The sequence below is a fragment of the Pelodiscus sinensis genome, chromosome 10 (assembly GCF_052426305.1).
Source record: "Pelodiscus sinensis isolate ZL-2025 chromosome 10, ASM5242630v1, whole genome shotgun sequence".
Lineage (NCBI taxonomy): Eukaryota > Metazoa > Chordata > Testudines > Trionychidae > Pelodiscus > Pelodiscus sinensis.
Genome location: NC_143061.1, coordinates 30,848,801 through 30,870,816, shown reverse-complemented (window position 1 = coordinate 30,870,816; position 22,016 = coordinate 30,848,801). Strand labels below are relative to the sequence as shown.

At 43.8% G+C, this 22,016-nt stretch overlaps 1 protein-coding gene across 2 annotated transcripts in view; it reads left to right on the top strand.

The window, feature by feature from the left end:
• The first annotated feature begins 439 nt into the window (after window positions 1-439).
• Window positions 440-22,016, top strand: part of AGTR1 (angiotensin II receptor type 1) — a 67,551-nt gene continuing 45,974 nt past the window's right edge. The window contains exon 1 of one of the 2 annotated variants that reach the window (XM_075937685.2): window positions 440-1,082. The gene's annotated coding sequence lies outside the window, so the exon portion shown is untranslated. The remainder of the gene's footprint in view (window positions 1,083-22,016) is intronic. The other variant, XM_075937683.2, reaches the window with a different exon arrangement.

Here is a 22,016-nt window from a genome sequence, read left to right as displayed (position 1 = left end):
CTGCCGGATACGCCCCTGCATTCTGACTGGTAGAGCAAAAGGAGTGTGAGCTGCCTTTTCAAGCAAATGTGGTTGAGTGGCAGGGAGAAGTGGGTTCGCTTTTGGAAGGGAAACAGTATAGGGGGCAAGCAAGCACCATGACTACTGCTGTCACCTTTGTCTTTTGCATTTGCTACTACAGTTCCCGTCTTGCCAATCCCGGACTGGAATTGGTATCTCAGGAGCTCTGATTCGAACTCTCTGCTCCTGATTTCAAGCAGGGGCCAAGCAGGAGTTCGCATGGGCTGGGCCTTTTGTTCTGTTTGATGGGCTTCCACTTTTCTGACTCCCAGCTTGGGGGGAGGGAGGGAAGAGGAGGAGGATAAAGCAAGCTGCTTGCATTCCTCTCCCAAATGAGGGGCGGCAGGAGAGAAGCAAGCAGCGTCCTGGTACAAAACGCGGGGAGGAGGGGGCTCCTTTCCTCCTCCGCTCCTCCCCGCCCCGCATGACGCCCTTGCCTCTGGGCCAAGTTCTGGTTGAGGAACGAAAAGTTCCCTGCTCCAGGCACGTACTTAGAAAGGTGACAAGCCAGGCAGGGTCTGCAGCGGCGGATGCGCCCCGCTGGGGAGAGGCAGACAAGGCAGCCCTGCCATGGACCTGGCGGGGCGGGGGGAGACAAGCGGCAGCAGTCGGAGCAGAGGAAGCGGGCTGATGGCTTAGGGGGAGTCTCTAGGCTCCACTCCTGCGTGGGAGGAAGTGGGAGGGGCAGAGGTCACAGGGGGGTCTCCCAGGAGGGGAGGGGGGACTGAAAGGAGAGAGCGACCCGGCTGAGCAGCAGCGCCTCTTGCTATAAATCTCGGGGGTCCGAGCAGCCAAAGGACACAAGCCGCAGCCAGCTCTCCAGGGGCGGCGCGGGCTGCTCCTAGCGGAGGGGACGATCCGGAGGAGCCCGGCTCGCCCAAGGCTGCGCTGAGCGCCTGGATCCATGCTGCACAGCCCCAGCCAGCGCGCAGAGACACGGGAGCAGGGAGCCTCCCGGCTCTACCATCGCGCCGCCAGCTCAGCACGCGGGGTGCGCCCCAGCCTGTAAGTTCTGTTGCCCTGTAAGTTTCTGCTGCGTGGGCATGATGTGCGGGGAGCGGCGGGGGGTTGGGCTAGTGCCCGTAAACTTTAGCAGCGCTGAGGAGGGGGCAGTAACTCTAAGCCTGCCAGGAATTCAGGTAGGACTAGAGCCCTTGTGGTTTTCTGTCCCTCTCCCCATCCCGGGGTCAGGTAGATTGGCTTTGTGCTGATCTGCCACGGAAGCACGGAGGGGTGGCTTTCTAGACACAAGCGAAACGTTTAGGGCGTTTTGTTCTTTTGGGGGGCGGGTTTGTTTTTTTAGCATTTGCTTTGTGACAGAACTAAACTGTTCTGTATTGCGCCTTGGTTCGATTGCTTTTAAAGTTAATTGATGAGACAGGAAATATGTTTACACCGTATTTGCGGGAGTTAATTCGTATTTGCTGGTCACTGCATTTTCCGTTGGAAGGTGGGGTGGGGTTTTTTTTTCATTTTTATCAGGGGAATATTGGTACAGATTTATTTTAATTGCTCTTCTTTTCAAAGAAAACTGTCCAGCAGCTTAATGACAAATGTATCCATGCTTTCCGATCTGTTATATACAGTTTTATGATAAATGTATATAACATTGTTTATGTAAAGTTGGAAGTGGAATCCCTTCTCCCTTGCCAAAACACAATCCTCTAAACACAGACCTCAGTATGAAGATAGCAGAGTTGCATCAAGGCCACTTCACTGAAACAATGCCACATACTTATCTTTATTTTGGAGATAGCTGGATGATCCAGCTTGCAAAATTGGGGCCATGTCATGAGGATGCTCCCTAATTTCTTGTCAACAGCTCCAAAACTAGGTCTGTTAAATACTGGTTAATTGAATAGTCACGTAACCTCATGAATTCTTATCGGTTAGTCAACTATTCTATAGTCCTCAGGCAGGGCCGGCAGCCAGTGCACTCTGGCCTCGCTCCGGAAGAGCCCACTGCAACTCTGCACTGCTACCTCCGTATCAGAGTTTCATGAGGGGAGCCAGTTTAAAAAACAGTTCCACTTGCAGACTAGCTGCCTGTTGCCCTGTGCTGCTGCCTCTGATAAAGAGGCAGCTGCGCAAGGTGGCAGCAGCCTCTGTCCAGGGGTGGAGGGCATGTCTGAGCTCCTGGACCTGGCCTGAGCCAGGCTGCTTGCCCAACCAACTCCTAATACACTTTAAATGCAGAGCCACAGAGAAGGGGTAGGTCCAGGACCCGTTGCAAGCCAGGACTGAGCCGGGCCAGCCTACTAAAAAATGTACTGGCAGGTGGGAGGGAGGGAAATGCGTGTAGTTTATGGGATTAACCTATAAGCTTTTGCTTATTGGTTAATCAACTACACTAATTACATCCCTATCCAAAACAGAGTAAAGATGCCACCTACCAAAAGTGATGGCATTCCTCAGGCTACTCCTAGCAAGCCATATGCAGTTCTGGTGTAACAGGCACCAGAGATGACAACGGAGCTGTCTCTTCTATTAATTTACTACAAATCCAAACTGAACATTTTAAAGAGATGGAAACACATCCTTCGCTATCTACAGGTTTGGTCTAGATTCTGTCATTTTCTCCCTGCATAAGCAGCTGTCATTCAATTTTTTTTTCTGACAAGGGAGAAAAATTCAGCAGAAGGGATCTTCCATATTTTAACATTTTAAGTGACCTCACACCTTAAACGTATGAGGTACAATATCTGTAAAAATCTATGATGTTATTTAGAGACATGCCCCTTGATATTTCAAGATCTGAGCAAACCCACTGGTGCCAGCAAAGCAACTGAATAATAAATCACCAACTGGTTCACATTAAGTCAACTTGCTTAGTCAAATTATACCCTTTGTTGTGCCTGTGTACATTTTCTGGAATTAATGGGAATGAATTTTGGGGAATGAATGGCAGGATTCAGCACCTAACATTTTGCAATTTTGTTTGAATTTCCACAGGTATTGAAGTGTAACAATGGTATATTTTAAAAATCAAGTGCAATAGCATGGGGAAGACTGGTAAATAAAATCCATGAACCAACCACTTATATTTTCTGGAAGTCCTGAATTTGGAGACAAATTTCAGACTGTTAGTCTGTTTCAGGAAATTCAACGAGGAGTCCTGTAGCACTTTAAAGACTAACACATTTATTTGAGCATAAACTTTTGAGGGCTAGAAAGTTTATACCCAAACATGTGTGTCAGATGTGAAGAGCAAAAATATCACACTTTCTTGCTGGTCTGCATAACAATCATGTCTGCCTAAAGTAGGAATTATATCATGCCATCTGTGCAGATGTATCTGACAACGCTGACTCCAGCCCACAAAAGTTTTTGCCCAAATAAATTGGTTGGTCTCTGAGGTGCCGCAGGACTCCTCATTGAATTTGGAGAGGTTTTGTTCTGTATATTCTTGATGGGAATCATTACTCCCTTTAACATAGCTATATGAACCAAGCTACAGTACTAGAATTAAAGTCAATAGGACTGCCTGAATAAGAAGGGCTGAATGTGGCCTAAAGCATGTAATTAATATGGTGATGTTAAAGTGCTCTGGAAGCAGCATTTCATTACGAGACAAACCTTTCACACTCTTGATTAGGGTGATCCTTTTTGTTTGACTGCCATCGTAATTTTATAAAACACCACAGAGCAGGGCTTAATATTAGAACACAACAATGAAACTGCTGTGGGTAGGACATGGAGGTTAGACCAGTTTGTGCATTTGCAGGTATAATTCTCCCGTTGGAACTGAGCTTTTGTTGTATATTTTTTTCATCTCCACCAGCCCTGAACCACATTCTCACAACAATGTTAAGTCAGGAATATGACCCTTAAGTACTTCCTAATGTATGTTGCTAAGAATGGGAAACTGGTCTCCCCGTTCCTGCTTGCAGGGCAAGCAATGTTCATTTGGAGATTTGAAAATAATGGTCACAGTACACTGATGCGTTTTGTTGACTGAAATTGAGTTAATTTCTGATTTACACTAGACAAGGGGAAAGGAAAATCAGGCCCATTAGCGACACGTCCCCTAGCCTGGCAACAACACTTTCCAATTTGCACATGCAGTACCAATCCATGATAATGGGAAGCCATCTGTTTCTATGGCAATGGTGACAGCCAGAGGTGTTAGTACTACACCACTGCAAAAAGGAGGAGCATGCTCTTCTGTCAAGTTACATCACCATTGTAGACATTTGTTAATTAATTTCCCACGTAAGACACAAAAAAGTTCAGTTTCTACATCTTATCTGCAAACTAATAATACTCGTGTAGTGGGTTCGTTTTTGCCACTATTGTAAGTGTGTAAAAGAAAGAGACAGAGGGTATGTCTACACTACTCCGCTAGTTTGAACTAGCGGGGTAATGTAGGCATACCGCACTTGCAAATGAAGCCCGGGATTTGAATTTCCCGGGCTTCATTTGCCTAAGCGGGGCGCCGCCATTTTTAAAACCCTGCTCGTTCGAACCCCGTGCAGCGCGGCTACACGGGGCACGAACTAGGTAGTTCGAACTAGGAAGCCTAGTTCCAACTACAGTTACTCCTCATTCCACAAGGAGTAACGGTAGTTCGGACTAGGAAGCCTAGTTCGAACTACCTAGTTCGTGCCCCGTGTAGCCGCGCTGCACGGGGTTCGAACGAGCGGGGTTTTAAAAATGGCGGCGCCCCGCTTATGCAAATGAAGCCCGGGAAATTCAAATCCCGGGCTTCATTTGCAAGTGCGGTATGCCTACATTACCCTCCTAGTTCGAACTAGGAGGGTAGTGTAGACATACCCAGACTGTGGATGTAGCACCCATTTACCCTTTAATTACACTGTTGAAATATTGTACAGGCGACCCCTGCACTTACGACCTAATTGGTTCCTGGAGAACCGTCATAAGCCAAACCCTTATTTCCCATAGGCGCAATGTTATAAATGTTAGTTCTGTTCCTGGAAATCCAAAATTGACTACAGAAATGGAGGAAAACTAAACTAAATAGTTCAAATAATGCACAAAAATAACTAAAAAGTAAAGACCGGTAGTGGAGACACATGCAGTTCAAGAAGCAGCTGCAGACTGGCGAGTCTGCCTGACTTTGTACGTTTCCTGTTTTGGGATGATGCGTGACATCTACGTCGTACATTGTCATAGATGTGAGCTGCGAACGTAAATTGGGGGGGTTTTAGGAGCTATCTCACATGAAAAAAATGGTTGTAAATGTGGGGGATTGTAAGTCAGGCGGCTGTAAGTCAGGGGTTGCCTGTACTGTATTTGCAGATGTAAAGGTGATTGTTTTCACCCTTAAAGTCTAGAGCATAACTGACATATGAAACTCTTCTTGGGCTAGATAATCTCTTCTTAAAAGTGCTGAGCTACTATGAGAACTGAGTGAAATTGGCATTCTGATGTTACATATTTATTGCCTCAATAATTCCCAAATAAAACTTATTCAGTTTTGAATAAGCTACTTTTGAAGGCTACCAACCATCTAAACTCAACCTGGGATCTGAAAGTCAAATGGAGTTTTTTTTCTGGCTCATAGATTAACACCATCAGGCTGTGTCTAGACTGGGAAGTTTTTCCACAAAAGCAGATGATTTTGCGGAAAGCTTGCCAGCTGTCTACACTGGCCGCTTGAATTTCCGGAAAAGCACTGACGATCTCATGTAAGATTGTCAGTGCTTTTCCGGAAATACTATGCTGCTCCCGTTTGGACAAAAGTCTTTTTCCGGAAGACTTTTGCGCAAAAAGGCCAGTGTAGACAGCACAGTACTGTTTTCCGCAAAAAAGGCCCTATCACAAAAATGGCAATTGGGGCTTTTTTGCGGACAACCGTGTCTAGATTGGCCACGGACGCTTTTCTGCAAAGAGTGCTTTTGCGGAAAAGCATCCTGCCAATCTAGATGTGCTTTTCTGAAAATGCTTTTAATGGAAAACTTTTCCGTTAAAAGAATTTTCGGAAAATCGTGCCAGTGTAGACGTAGCCTTAGAGTTTCCTTAATCTGAACTTGATTAACAATTTTGCTGATCATTAATGAGCCAGAATAGATTCCATTTCAGTCTCTTGGTCCTGTATTCGATCTCCAGAGCTAACAAGTATAAAAGACAGGAAATACTTATTTTACTCAGTAAATTAAGTAGATATCATGAATACACAAGTGAGCTGTTCTCTGAACATGGCAATTTTTTTATTCCAGCAAGTGTTATTATTCTGAGTAGACCATACTTGACATTCTTGACCATTTCATTTCAGATGGTGGGAGAGCAATGTATTTAGTTGGGCCCACTGCTACGTTTTCAGTACTGTAATAATTTTAAGAACCTTACTCTGTAGTAGAATAAATATTTAAAAATCAAAGCTCCTGTTTCAGTATTATCAGTCTATCCGGCATCTCCTGTGCTTCCGTACCACCAGTCACATTATTTACACAAATATGGGAATGTCATTGTTTCAAAAAATAAGGTTACATAAATTAAAAGTGTCAGTCACAAATAGCACCAATTAAATAAGTCTCACTAGTGACCATGGAGATCCTCATATATGGATACTACACCAAACATTCCCAGTCGTGCATTCAGGAGTGCTGGAACAATTTGCATAATGGGGGTGCTGAGAATCATTAAATCAAATAGTAAACCCTATACATAATGGAAATCACTTCAAGCCAGCACCCCCCACACCACAAATTCCAACATCTATATATGCAGTCTGGTACTACCTAGCCCTACAGTTTCCTGAAGACATTTCAGGAATATCTCTTTCACATGGGGGGACTTGAGGGGCAAAACAGCCCAATACCTACCAGCCCAAAGTTCCTGTATAATGATCAGTATTTTCCTGCAGTTCTCAGACTGCAACCCCCTCCCAGTATGGTCCCAACAAGATGCCAGGTAGTACCAGGAAAACAAGTAACATGACATTTCATCTGAAGAAATGGGTTGTGCCCATGAAAGCTCATGATACCGTCTACATGTTTTGTTAGTCTTTAAGGTGCTGCTAGACTATTTGTTGGTTTTTAAGTTTTTCTGGTTACAGACTAACTTGGCTACCCCTCTGATGCTCTCTTGACTATAATTCTTCCAATTGTGTTGCATCTGAGCTGTTCTGTAAAACCTATGGTGCTCTCTGATTTATGCTGTGTGCCTAACACTTCCATCTCTTTCTCTTTCCCAGTGAACTTTGTAAAGGATCAATTTCTGTCTGTGGCTTCATATACACAATTCTAACTGAACACAGTAGAAGCTGCAGGCATATAGCCAAGGGCAGAACTAGAGGCAAAGTTATTAAACATAGCATAATTTTAATCTCCTGTTTATGAATAACATAATTCCCCACACTGCAAGATGTGTGGAGCAAGGTATCAGATAAGGGCAAGCTTTTGTTAAGACAGTTTCTTTCAGTTGAAATGACATCAACAGATTTACACACACACACACACACACACACACACACCCCCAAGATCATTTCCAAGTATGTGTACCACTTGCAGAGCAGACACACTGAAAGCACCACTGCCTAAAGGAGCCGGAGTTTATCTCATACCACACTCCCTTTCTCATCCAATACAGTTGTGCGCTTTTCAATTAAATCCTCAGTAGAAAGTTAGAGTTTCTAAAGAAAGGTTAAAAGCAGAAAGAGAGGAACATGTACAAATGTTCAGGCTTCTTTCCTTTCTTTGTAGGTACCTGATCTGAAATATGGATCACCTTTCTCTAACTAATCACTAAATTTCTGCTGTTTCTAGTTTTTATACTTTGCAAAATCTATTGGTTAAAAAGATAGTATTTGGTAAAGGTGCTTTGCCCATGTCCTCACACTAAGAATCTGCATTTTTTTGAACACTTTTGGGGACTTTGATGACTAAGAATATTTTACATAATATAGGACTCATGGTAGACTCAGGAGGCGCACTACCCTCTTGTGCCCCTGCCAAAATTGTAATAGTTATATGGGTGCCTCTCATGCCCCTGCCCTATTCCTCTGTACGGCCTTCCCTGCATTCACTTCCCTCATAATAAACAAATCACCTTTGCACCATAAAATATAGAATTGCTGGTACTTTGTTGTGGACCTTTTTAGCCAGCAGTTTAGGGAGGTTGTTTTTACTATAAATCATAGCAACTGTGATTTGCTCACAACAAAAGTGCGTATGAAACTAACTGGTTAGTCTAATCATTTACAGACTTATCTTTTCAATAAATGATGGACCAAGATAAAATGACTTTGCGCTTTCAACTGAATCATAACTAAATGTGGAAAACAGCACGTGCAACAAAGTGGGATGTTTCCATTCACTGTTGTGCCAACAGCTCAAACTATTACAGATTTACTCTCCTAATCACCTTTTGCAATCTTCAGTCCATGTGGCATTTGGAAGATAGTAAAACTATCCAGGTGCGTCATGTATCAACTGTGTAAAAATACTGGCTAGCAAGCTTGGTTATCATTTGTAGTGTTTATTTGGTACCATTATTCAGTATCAGGTCTCCTTCAGGGTTAAAAAAGGGGTAACAATTGAAGGTACTTCACATCAATAAAACAAGGTATCACTTAATGGCATGATGGTACAGGAGAGAAAAATCGAACAGCAGCAGAAAGCAATGCAGAAATAACGGATATACCTAAGTGTCTGATGATAGACTCCCTGGGTATGTCTACATTACCACCCTAGTTCGAACTAGGGTGGTAGTGGAGACATACCCCCTGATAGGAAAGTAAAGGTGGGCACTTCTGTAGCCCTTTTTCTTACCTCTCAGAATATGTACATTTCCTGCTGTTTGGAAGATTGCTGTCTAATGACACCACAGTGCTTAGACTCTGCTGTGAGGGGTGCAGTACAAGATCCTGAATAAAACAAAATTTCTCACTCCACGCTAACCATGCCCAAAACATACAGGTGTATACTGAATAGACTACTGTGTCTCAGCACTTCTGCCTCAGAAAGACCTGTGTAGAGTTGGTGAAACATTCCTATAAACTTTTGCACACACACTTTACTTTCATCTTGGCAGGCTTAGGCAAGGAAAAGAAAATATTTTTTCTTACTTTACTCTAAAATGTTCATTCTATTGGCAATACCCTCTACTTCCTTCTACAAAATAATTTAAAAACCTGCTACAAAGAGAGACATCTGAACTAGAATTCATTTACAAATTCAACACTATCAATTTAGGATTGAATAAGGATCTCAACTGTTTAACACAATATAAAGGCAATTTCCCCCTCTCTGAATATTCAGATCTCCAATCCAAATGCTATGACTGATGCATTTTCACCCTGACTTCATTAGCGTTATTAACACAAGCAACTTCTTTCATTATATATACTCCTGCTTCCTGTAAGGGTGTGTCTAAACTACACTCCGCTTCATTTGCATAATGGCGTCCGCTTTTTTTTTTCTAAACCGGGCTTTTCGAAAAAAACCAGCAGTTTAGACAGGGCATTTTCGACAGAACTACCCTATTTCGAAAGATCCTGTACTCCTCATTTTTTGTTGATGTACTAATTTAACTTTACTCCCCAGTGCTTCCTGGGGCTCTATTACTTTGAATGACTCTGGGGAGTAGTTATTTCAAAATAGCAGCAGTGGAGCATCCATACTAACCCTATTTCAAAATAACTATTGCAAAATAAGTGTTATTGCTCATGGAAAGCAGGAATTATTATTTCAAAATAACCAGCCCCTTATTTTAAAATAACAGGCTTAGTAGTGTAGATGCTCCACTGGTTATTTCAAAATAAGGGGAGTTAGATAATAAGTGTAGACCAGGGCTAAAATGCCCCAGGACTCCTCATTGCTGTCACAAAAGGTGAGCAATCATCCTGAAGAATGATTCTTAAATATAATGTATACCATGTAATCTGCCTTCATAACAACTCACACCCTTTTCTCCACACTTTCCAGAAGTTCCCCTTTCTCCTTTGCTCTGCCCTTGAATTTATCTCCCCATTACTCTTCCATTTATATCTCCTCCTCCTCCTCCACCCACCCCCGCATTCCTTTCTCTCTGCCCTACTTTCCCCCTGCATATGCTCCAGTTACCCAAAAACTTGAGGTTTCCAATGCCATACCTCTGGCAGGTGTTCAGTGCTCTCCCTTCTCTGAGTTTTCAATGACAGCCCCTCATGTTTAATATAATCATGAGAGGAGCTCAGAATGGAGAGGCAAGTGCTTCTACAAGGTCCAGGAATGGAGAGAGATGGACTCTGCTATCAGTGTTCCTTGTAAGCTGAGCACTTGGGCAGCCACCAGAAATGCTGCCCTGCTGATTAGCAGAGTGCCTAAAGCCAGCAGCATGTGTTTTACTGCTGGTGCACATCCCCATATGTCTCAGTGCACATAACATTTATTCCACTCATGGATGGAAAAAAAAAGAGAGCAAATTGTCTGCTACCTCTTCTCCCTAGCAGCAGCTACCCTTGGCAGCCCCTGGTTTCTCTCCCCTGCTGAATACACTTCCTTTTTTATACCCTGCTCCATTTAGCTCCATACACTGAGTAGGTATCTACAGGTGTTTCACAAGTGCTATTCTAGCCCTACATGGAGGTACACCTTCCCACTATTAATAACTTTCCATGTCACTTACTCCTATTCTTTGCTTTCCTAATCAGTGTTTAACCCCTGACAAGGAAAGTTTCTTCAACTTCTGTACAATGAGACAAACACTTACCCATCAGCGTTACACGGATGTAGTGATGAGTAATTTCATAGAATCACGGATGTAGTGATGAGTAATTTCATAGAATCACAGATGTAGTGATGAGTAATTTCATAGAATGTAGGGCCTGAAAGGGCCTTGAGAATGTGGCAGGACCAAGTCAACCTAGATCATCACTGACTGGTGTTTGTAAAATGTGTTCTTAAAAACCTCCCATAAGAGAGATTTCAAAAATCACTTTTGGAAGCCTATTCCACATCTTAACTATCATTACAGTGAGACAGTTTTTCCTGATATCTAATTTAAATCTTCCTTGTTGCAGATTAAATCCATTACTTCTTGTCTTACCTTCAGTGAATATGGAGAACTATTGATCATGATCCTCATTATAACTCTTAATATATTTGAAGACCCTTAATAAACTTGAAGACTTATCAAGTCACCCTAGGAGTATTTTTTTTTCTCAACTCCATCTAAGGCCTCACCAGTATGGAGCAGAACAGGACTATTAGCTCCTATGTCTTAAATGCACCACTCTCATTAATACAACCCAGAATGATATTATTAATCTTTTTTGCAACTACATCACATTATTGACTCTCATTCATTTTGTGATCCACATACCCCTAGGTCCTTTTCAGCAGTATTACCCAGCAAGCTATTCCCCATTTTGTAGTTCTCATTTGAGTTTTTCCTTCATAAATGAACTACTTTGCATTCGCCTTTATTGAACTTCATCTTGTTGAATTACACCAGCTCTCCAATTCGCTAAGGAAGTTTTGAATTCTAATCCTATCTTCCAAAGTTATTACAAACCCTCTCAGTTTGGCATCCTCTGCAGTTTTTATAATGTACTCTCCTCTCCATTATCCAAGTCATTTATGAAAAATATGAATAGAACTCATGCCAGGACTGACTCTTGTGGGCCCCATTAATTATGCCCATTCAGTTTAACATTAAAACACTGATAATGACTCTGAGTATGGTCTTTCAACCAGTTGTGCACCCACCCTTATGAGAATCCAATGTGCAACTGTTTCAGAAGCATAACTATCATTGGCATATCACAGCTGCTGCTTCCCTCCATCCAATCAGGCAGTAATCCTGTCAAAGATGGAAAGTAGCATTGATTTCTCAAGAACAAATCATGCCAAATCCCACCCATTATCCTAAAGGTGCTTACAAATTGATTGTTTAATAATTTATTGTGGTATTTTTTCAGGTATCACAGTTAGGCTGACTGGTCTATAATTCCCTTTTTGGTCATCTTTGCTACCCTTTTTTAAAAGACAGGCAAACACAGTACCTTTATCCAGTCCTCCAAGCTCACACCCTCCAGAAGATCTCAAAGCAACTTACAGTTATTCATATCGTTCCCTCACATCAGGATAGTTTGCAGTTGTGCCTGTAATACTCTCCCTGAGAAACTGCTAGCTCTCCTGAACTCTTTTTTCCCTTAGATTGTCTTCTAATGAGACCGTATCTACCAGTACTCTCAGAGGGTATGTCTACACTACAGTGTTATTTTGAAATAGCTTATTTCGAAATAACACGTCTACACACAAAATGCATTTCAAAATAGCATTTGGTTATTTCGAAATAGTGCGTCCACACTGAGTGGACTCTGAATTGCATTTAAGGCTGGCCGGAACCAGTTCCGGCAGGACACCAGGTCAGGACTTACTGTGTGGGGCTGCTGCCTGAGGCTATCTGAGGTCTGTGCTTAAAGGGACCCCTCAGACAGCCAGTTCTCAGGTTTTCCTGCTTGCTTGTCTACCTTGATGAGGGACAGCAAAGCATTTTGTCTCTGTGTGCTCTGGTTGCTCTCACTTGAGACACCACAGCACTCTGCAACATGGAGCCAGAGCTGCCCCTGGACACTCTGGTGCTTTTCTTGGACGTGTTTCTGCGAGCCTGGCTGCACTTTCTGCAGGCTGCCATCTACTCAGCACTTATTTCAAAATAGCTATTTTGAATTTGGCATTATTCCTCATAGAATGTGGTTTACCAAATTCGAAATAAGCATTCCGCTATTTCCTTAGGAAAGTTATTTCAAAATAAGGGCTGTTATTTCAAAACAACTTTGCTGTGTAGACATACCCAAAGAGAGAGAGAGAGAGAGCACGTGTGTGTGTGTGCGCAAACCCAGATTCTGTCTCACTTACTCAGGTGTCTCAGGATCTGGCCCATAGATGTTGAAATGATATAAGATGTATTGTATTACAGTGGAAGATTACAAGATGGTAAGGTTATTTGTTTGGGTTTTGTTTTGTTAGTAATGTTTCCAATTCATTCTTCACTACTTTCAGTTCTCTTCTGAAGGATACCAGCCGGACCTGGTGACTTATTTCAATTGAAGAATATCAAAGTGCAAGGTGTTTTTGAGAACAATGACAGTCTATTGAATTTCTCCGCATGTTCCATCATCTTTATTTTTGGTGCCTTTCTCTCTGATTGTGTTTCATCTTTATTACCTGTAACATTCATCTCTGAAACATGCAGGAATAATAACCTTATGGCTTACTCAGATTATTAAGTTACCCTATTTCCTTGCAGGCAACCACTATTAAACCTGTATTGAATTGTACAGCTCTCACAGCAGAAGAATTTTGCCATCACTCTCTATGATGGAATCTGCCACAAATAATTTGGGGCCAGATTCTGCCACTTTTATTCACAGGGAGTACTCATTTACTATGTGAGTACACTATCCCCAATTTTATATGGATAAAAATGGCAGAATCTGGTTCTTTGTCTTCTCTGACCACTTAGCGCTGTAGTAGCCCCATATTTAAAGATTTCTTATCATTTGTTCATATCTTTGGCTACTTGTTTTTCAGATTTTCTCCTAGCACTCTTAGGACCCTTTACACTCAAAATTAAATATAAGTTTTGTGTTAGTAGGGACTTCAGGTTTGGGCTCTCTATATTTTCCACATCATACTTATTAATTCTTATATTCCTGGCTCACTTGGGCTGGGCTGGATTACCGTGGAGGAGTGGGTATTTTTGTTTTGTTTTTCTGAGTAATTTCACGTCCCTTGCCATTTAACCATACTGTTTTGCCTTCTCACCTTTGGTTTCCTTCTGTGACTATAATGAGACATTCATTAGGAAACCTCTGTGTTGATTCTGTGGCTTTTTAATCTTTTTCCTTTTTTCATTCTAACATCCTCTCCTTTTTAAAGTCTCCTTTCTTGAGGCATAGTGTCTTATGATGTGTCCCTGCTGTGAGGATGTCTATCTTAATTACACAAAAGTCAGAGTAACCCAGTGGTTTTGCCACACTCCCATCCTGTAATACTCCTGTTAATGAATACTAAATCAAAACAATCAATTGAAAATATGTATCTCTGAGTTATAAGAGAACATATTCTGTTTTTGTGGGGGGGCATAAGCAACTATTTTTGTGCATCTAAACTAAAACTATTATTTTATTTTCATACTTAAAGCATAAGTATTACTTTTTCATTTTGAAGCTTTACAGCATTTCAGCACAACAGATTTTTTTCTCCAAAAAACCTTAGCTTATAATGGAATTCCAGGCAGTTCTTTTACTATAATGTGAAGAATGTGATGCCATAATTTGTATGTTAGAAGGATTTGTAAACATGCCTGTTATCTGGGGATATAATGCTGGCAAACTTGTGTGTGAGAGAATATTGTGTTCACATGAGCAAATGTTTTTATAAACTAGTGCTGGCATACATTCTTAAAGTAAAAGCTTCCATCAGTAACTTTAATCCCACAGGTACCAAATGGGAATATTCTTATGTTTTATACCAAACCATAGTCAGTAAATCCTATACTTAGAAACCCTCATCTAAAGTATGATTGTACTGCCATCTACTATCAGCTACTTTATACAGCTGATTAGCTGGTCATATAGGCTCTTTACAATGGCAAAAAAGTGGGGAGACTTCAATATTTAGGGGCATGGTGCCTGGATGCATGGTGCCAACATGAAGTTAGCTTCTCTTTCCCAGATGAGGTGTGTGGCGGGGGTGCATGTTAGTTTTGTTTTTATTTGGTGATATTACTCCTAGCTGCAAATGCATTATGTGCTGTAATGTGTTATCTGTGAAAAATCTGGAGTAGGGATGTTACATGTCATTTAATAATTGTGTAACTGAACCAATTATTAACAGTTACACGATAATTCTATAGTCCCTGGGGACAGGGACGGAAGGCCACATCAGAGGCAACAGTGCAGGGGGGCAGCAGCCCCTGTCCAGAGGGGATCTGAGCTCCCCACAGACAGAGGCTGTGCCAGCATCCCTGCTGCCTCTGATACAGAGGCAGCAGCACGGGGGAAGGGTGCCTCCATGAAGCCGGTACTCAGGAAGGACATCACCAGCTCCTGCCTCCACCCGCCTCCGTGGGAGGCAGCAAGGAGGTGGGGGGACAGGAGGTGCCACGGAGCCAGCATGCACAGAGAGCCGGCTTGAAAGCCAGCTCCCCCAGCATATCTGCTCCTGCCTGACCTCCCCCCAGTTCCCGTTGCTGCCTCTAATAAAGGGGGTGGGCAGACAGCTCTGTGGAATCCACTGCTGATGGGGAGCTGGCTAAAAGGACAGCTCCCCACTGGCACTAGCTCCCGCTTCTCCCCCCCTTCCCCACTGCCTCTGATACAGAGGCAGCAAGGGGGGGGGTGCCTGTAGTCGTTTGGATTAATCGATACACCCAGGCTTATTGTTAATCATTTAAATGACTACACACTAACATCCCTAAACTAGAGCTATCAAATCATATTTGTCTGGCAAATGAATCCTAGTACACCTTAGTTCCAAGAATAAGACTCCCTCCCATCCTATAGGACAGGTTGTATTTTAAGGGAACGGGGTTTTATTATTGCAACACTGCTCATGCCTAGTAAGTTTAAGACAGCTACATGGAAAGGTGGCCGTGCCAAGGACTAACGTGGTGGAAATACCCACTCCTGAGCACTAGGAAGAGCAATAAGGGTAGAATTCAAGTGAAGATTCTCAAAGGCACGTATGTCGGTCAAATGCCATATCTTTGAAACTCTCTCTCTAAACCATGGGGGCTCTACATACAAAATGTAAGCAGTGATAATCCTGATACCAGGAAGGAACTAAGGTCTGATGTGTAGCCACTCTGCTGTCAAATGCTGGTATGCCAAGGGCACTCTAGAGAGAAGCCCAGCTGTTCCCCATTTGCTATTTTATTCTGTTCAGATTCTTCCACTGTGCTCATCACCCGACTACGTAAACACATTCTGATAGTTACAATACTTAATGCGCTATCATGTGTCATGTAGGGTTTCTCTCTCATCCTTTTCCCAGGGGTAAAAAATGTGTGTGGAGTGCAGTGCTTGCTGTTTAATTATGCAACTTTGACTTTGCTGACATAAGACACACATCTGTGAATGGAAGATGGAGAGATGTGAGAGTCTGGGCTCTCGTGGGAGTTCATTCCAATCTGGAACTAGCTCCCAAAGGGCTTCTGTCTCTTGTATAGACAAGGTTTACCCTGGCTAAGCGCCATTGTGCCTAAGGCAGGAAATTATCAACTGCTATCCTAATCCCAGAATTGTAGTCAAACTTTTAGGTGTTCTGAGCCTAGAGAGGGCTTCAAAGGTATGGACCAAAACCTTGAATTTGATTTTATATTCCATGGGATGTCAACATAAAAGAACACATGACAACTGTAATGTGCTAGCAGTACCCCTGTTGTTTACAAGACATGTTGTCAGATGCAGATGACCAGATATATAGCAGGGAAAACCTGCTGCTGCCTTAGAAGACAAGGAGAAATGTGTAGTTGTGGAGGAGAAAACCAATAACAGTATTGTCCCTGAATAAGTCAGGCTAGTAGAGAGGGGAGGGGAGGAAAGGCAAAAGCAAAATTTTACTGCAAGTAGTGGAAGGCTTTGCAGTCTTTCCCCATAGAATCTTGAGCTCCTCACAGTTTACCAGCCACATCCCTTCCTGTCTTCATGCTGACCAAGTCTTCCCTATTGCAGCAAGAATGCAGCAGAAAATTTGAGGGCCTACTTATAATATCACTTACACTATTTTTATAATGGTGATTCTCTAGAGTTACTCCTGATTCAAAATGGTATGCACGAGATCAGAGGTAGGCCCAAGAGTTTAATACTGGGAGTTACAGCAGGACTTTTCCTCTCCCACATGTTTTTCTGTGGGAGTGAATGACTTGGCCCAGGAATGACTGTATCTTTGACCTCTCTTTTTGCATTTGTGTGTTCTCTCTGTCCATGGTCAGAAGGATGTTAATCTTGGTTGTCTCTTGCTTATGCATATTGTCTGTGCATTAAAATGCTTTGTAATATTCTAAACCCCCAATTTAGATATACAAAGCCCTATTTTTGGGTAACTGTCAAGCTCCCCTAATAAATTACTCACATTCTTGCACGGAATCATTGTAAATCAAAAAACTGTGCTCACTCTCTATAGAGATCAGGCCCAGCCAAATAGTTTGTGGGGCCCAAAGCAGCATGCTATGGTTGGCTGAGCCGCATGGCCATGCGTCTCTCAGTCAGGGCAGCAAGTGAACGGTCGGTGGGCAGAGCTGGGAGCTGGGCAGTGCGGGACCCTGAATGCGCGGGGCCCAAGGCAACCACCTTGCTCGCCTTGCCCAAAGGCCAGGCCTGCTAGAGATTTACTTTACAGGCTTTTCTATGGCACTCCTCACCATAGAAACTGAACATTTTGGAGATATTAATGTCCTTGCCCAAGCCAGGTGTACTGAATCCTCTCCTATGCCTTCCTAGCATACCATGCTATCCTCCACCCTTGCTGTCACAGGCCTTTTTATGGCTTTTGAAAAGGCAAGATACTCTGAAGGATCATTCTCTGTTTCACATTTTTTTCATTTTCTCTTGATTTCAATCCAAACTTAATAGCCTTGATAAGTTTCATAATTCAGTAATAGCTATCTGATATTTTTCTTAATCACTGATTTGTGTCAAGTTAATGAATGTTGAGTGTGGTAAACTTCCTCCATGCAAGAGTCAGAAGACTGTAGAAAAAAAGCAAAAACTTTATCAGAACAATTACAAAACCTTTTCCTGCAGACATTCTACTAGACTAGAAGTGCTTTTCTAGAGAATAGGAATCTCTTTGTAGTGTAGACATGCCCTAAGAAAAATGAAGCTGCCACTATTGATCTTCCAGGTTTCAAATTAGTGGGTCCAGTTAAGACAGCTAATTCAAACTGAGAGGGGCACTCCAGTCGATGCCAGTAGTGGAAGGGGGAGTCGAAGGGGGAGTGTTCTCCCTTCGACTTCCTGCAGTGTGGACAATGCCAAAAGCTGAGTTAAGCTACTTCAACTTCGCTACACAATTAACGTAGCTGAAGTTGCGTATCTTAATTCAACCTTGTCCAATAGTGTAGACATACTGTCATAGGAATGACTCAGGCAGAAAGAGCTGTTTAAATAGTCAATTTTAAATTTATTAATTGAAATTATTAAAAACAAAGTCTTAGATGATTTGCACATCCTGTGGATTGATAAGAAGCCCTTTATGTATATTTGCAATCTCTTGCAACCTGGAGCAAAGAAAACACCAGAGAAACTAATACCTATGCAGTTTTGCAATCTCTAATTTATATGAGACCTTGCTCACACAAGAAGTCCCTTGGATTTCAACATGGATAAAAACAAAATAGCTTTACATTTATTTGGTGGATTGGGCCCCATAGGATTCCTTGTATCACAACTGTGATTTTCAATAAACTAAAACCAAAGATGCATACAGGGAGGGAAAAATCAAAGGATGTGAAAGATTTCAAACTCACAAAGAGTTAAGGAGTACTTTTGAGATTATTAATCTTTGAATACAGGCAGTCCCCGGGTTACGTACAAGATAAGGACTGTAGGTTTGTTCTTAAGTTGAATCTGTATGTAAGTCGGAACTGGCGTCCAGATTCAGCCGCTGCTGAAACTGACCGCCAGTTCTGACTTACATACAGATTCAACTTAAGAACCCCAAGCTTCCCCAAGTCAGCTGCTGCTGAAACTGATGAGCGCTGATTCCAGGAAGCCTGGGGCAGAGCAACTCTGCCTCGGGCTTCCTGTAGTCAGTGCTGGTCAGTTTCAGCAGCGGCTGACTTGGACGCCTGGGGCAGAGCAGCTGGGGTGCTGCTGGGTTGCTCCAGTAGCACCGCTCCTCGGCGCTACTGGACCAACCCAGCAGCACCCCAGCTGCTCTGCCCCAGGCGTCCTGATTCAGCCACTGCTGAAACTGACCAGCAGCGCCCCAGCTGCTCTGCTCCAGGGTCCAAAACAAAAGCCTGGTCTGCTGGGGGGGGCACACTATCTGCGCCCCCCCCCCCCAGCAGACCAGGGACACGGGGAGCAGAGCAGCAGCGGCAGCGGGGTGCCGTGCCTCTGAGGCTTTGCTCTGGCAAAGTCTCAGAGGCGCGGGACCCCCCCCCCCCCGCGGCTGCTGCTTCAGTCCCGGTGCCTGTGGTCTGCTGGGGACGGTCCCCAGCAGACCACAGGCACCAGGTCTCAAGCGGCAGCAGCGGCGGTTCCCGCGCTTCTGAGGCTTTGCTCTGGCAAAGCCTCAGAAGTGCGGGAACCCGCCCGGTGCCCCTGGTCTGATGGAGACGGTCTCCAGCAGACCAGGGGCACCGGAGCAGCTTACGAACGGGGCTCTCTCGCCCCGGAGCTCGCAGGTAGCAATCCGCTACCTTGACCTCCGGGGCGAGAAAGCCCCGTTCGTAAGTGCGTAGGTCGGGGACTGCCTGTAGTCCCAAATCTTGCATAAAAATAACTTAATACAAACTGAATTCTCAACATGTGTCACATGAGAAACTTCTACCCAATAAATGGCTCTCTCTATCAATTGTTTCATCTTTGACAAATAAAACAACTATCACGCAAGAGGATTCTCTATACCCAATGCAGTTTTTTCGGTTCTTGTGCTTCAAACACTTTTCTCCTTGGATACTGTCCATTTGCTAACCACACTGACTAGAAGTGTTATTGCTTCCTGCCATTTGTCCCCTTTGTCCAATTACTATGGCCAGTCACAAGCATTCAAAAGTTATGAGTCAGACTCTACAAAAGTTTTTGCAGCAGGCACAGGTAAATAGCAGGTTCCCCCCAAAGGATCTGTACTGGGACTTGTACTGTTCAACACATTCTTATTTGCAAAAAAGGAGTAAACAATGAGGTGGCAAAGTTTACAGATATTATAAAAGAATTTACATCCAAAGCTCACTGTAAAGAGTTACAAAGAGATCTCATAAAATTGAGTAAGGGTATGTCTACACTACAAAGTTAATTCGAACTAACGGAGCTTGCCCGGGACTGCAAGAGGCAGGCACCCGTGGACCTTGTCCACGACCTCCGCACTAGGCACAGGAAAGTGGCCATCTAGGGCAGGATAGCTGCCAGCCTGGCCACCCAAGAACAGGTGTGCATGAAAATCAAGGTGATCCACTGAGACCCCAGACCCTGAGCCCTGAGCTTAGAATGGCCATACTGGGTCAGCCCAAAGGTCCATCTAGCCCAGTAGCCTGTCTGCCGACAGAGTCCAACCCTAGGGACCCTGGAGGGGATGGACCGAAGACAGTGACCAAGCCATTTGTCTCATGCCATCCCTCTCCAGCCTTCCACAAACTTTGGGCAGGGACACCACTCCTACCCCCTGGCTAACACCACTCCATGGACCCAGCCTCCATCACTTTATCTCACTTCTCTTTAAACTCTGTTCTAGTTCTAGCCTTCACAGCCTCATGCAGCAAGGAGTTCCACAGGTTGACTCTTTGTTTTGTGAAGAACAACTTTCTCTTACTAGTTTGAAGCCTGCTACCCATTCCTTTCCTTTGGTGTCCTCTAGTCCTTCTATTATGGGAACTAATGAAGAACTTTTCTTGATGCACCCTCTCCACCGCACACATGCTTTTATAGACCTCTATCCTATCCCCCTCAGTCTCCTCTTTTCTAAACTGAAAAGTCCCAGTCTCTTTAGCCTCTCTTCATATGGGACCTGTTCCAAACCCCTGATCATTTTAGTTGCCCTTCCCTCTCCCTCCCTCTCTCTTCCCCTCTTCCACCTCCTTTTCCCAGTCTCCTCGAGTTTTGTACAATAAAGAGAGATTCTATTTTTGACCACACATTTTCTTTATTTTGTACATCAGGAAGGGGGGCTAGGGAAGAGTAAGTGGAAGGAGGTGAGGAAGGAATGGGGTACGAGCCCCCGATGGAGAGGACTGGGCTGGCTTTGCGGGCCTCTGGAGGTGGAAGCCCTCCTGCAGCCCCCCCAATTGTCCCCTCTCCCCAGATGGCAGCCTGCAGCAAGTGCAGCCAGTCTGATGGCCGAGTGCTGTGATGTGCCCAGTGTGGGCACTCAGGGCACTTCAAGACAGGACTGCTTTGCAAGCGGGGAACCCCTGAGAACTGTCTGTCCAGGGTGGGGGTCGGGTCCCTTTAAGCACAGCCCTCGGCTAGCCTGAGGCAGGAGCTCCACACTCTAAGTCCTCATCTGATGCCCTGCCGGCACTGCTTCCGGCCAGCCTTATCCCCGGTTCAGGGTCCACTTAATGTGGACATGCTAGTTCGAATTAGCAAAATGCTAATTCGAACTAGTTTTTTAGTCTGGATGCGTTAGTTCGAATTAGCTTAGTTCGAATTAACTAATTCAAACTAAGTTAGTTCGAATTAGCGCTGTAGTGTAGACATACCCTCACTGGGCAACAAAGTATGTCTAGACTACATGGCTCTGTCGCCAGAGCCATATAGATTAGTTTACTAGACATATCCAAATGAAGCGGTGATTTAAATAATCGCCACTTCATTTAAATTAAAATGGCTGCCACGCTGTGCCGATCAGCTATTTGGCGGCACAGCGCTGTAGTCTGGACGCTCCGCGGTCGACATCAAAGGCATTTGTCGACCTCCCCGGTGAACCTGATCCCACGAGGCATAACGGGGAGGTCAACAAATGCCTTTGATATCGACCGTGGAACGTCCAGTCTACAGCGCTGTGCCGCCAAACAGCTGATCAGTACAGCGTGGCAGCCATTTTAATTTAAATGAAGTGGCGATTATTTAAATCACCGCTTCATTTGGGTATGTCTAGTAAACTAATCTATATGGCTCTGGCGACAGAGCCATGTAGTCTAGACATACCCAAAGGGGCAGACAAAATTCACTTTTGGTAAATACAAAGTCATACATATGGGATGGGGGGGAATAATCCCAACTATATATGATGGGATCTAAATTAGCTGTTACCACTCAAAGAGATCCTGGGGTCATAAAGAATAGTCATCTGAAAACATCTGCTCAATGAGCAGTTTAAAAACCTAACAGACAAGCC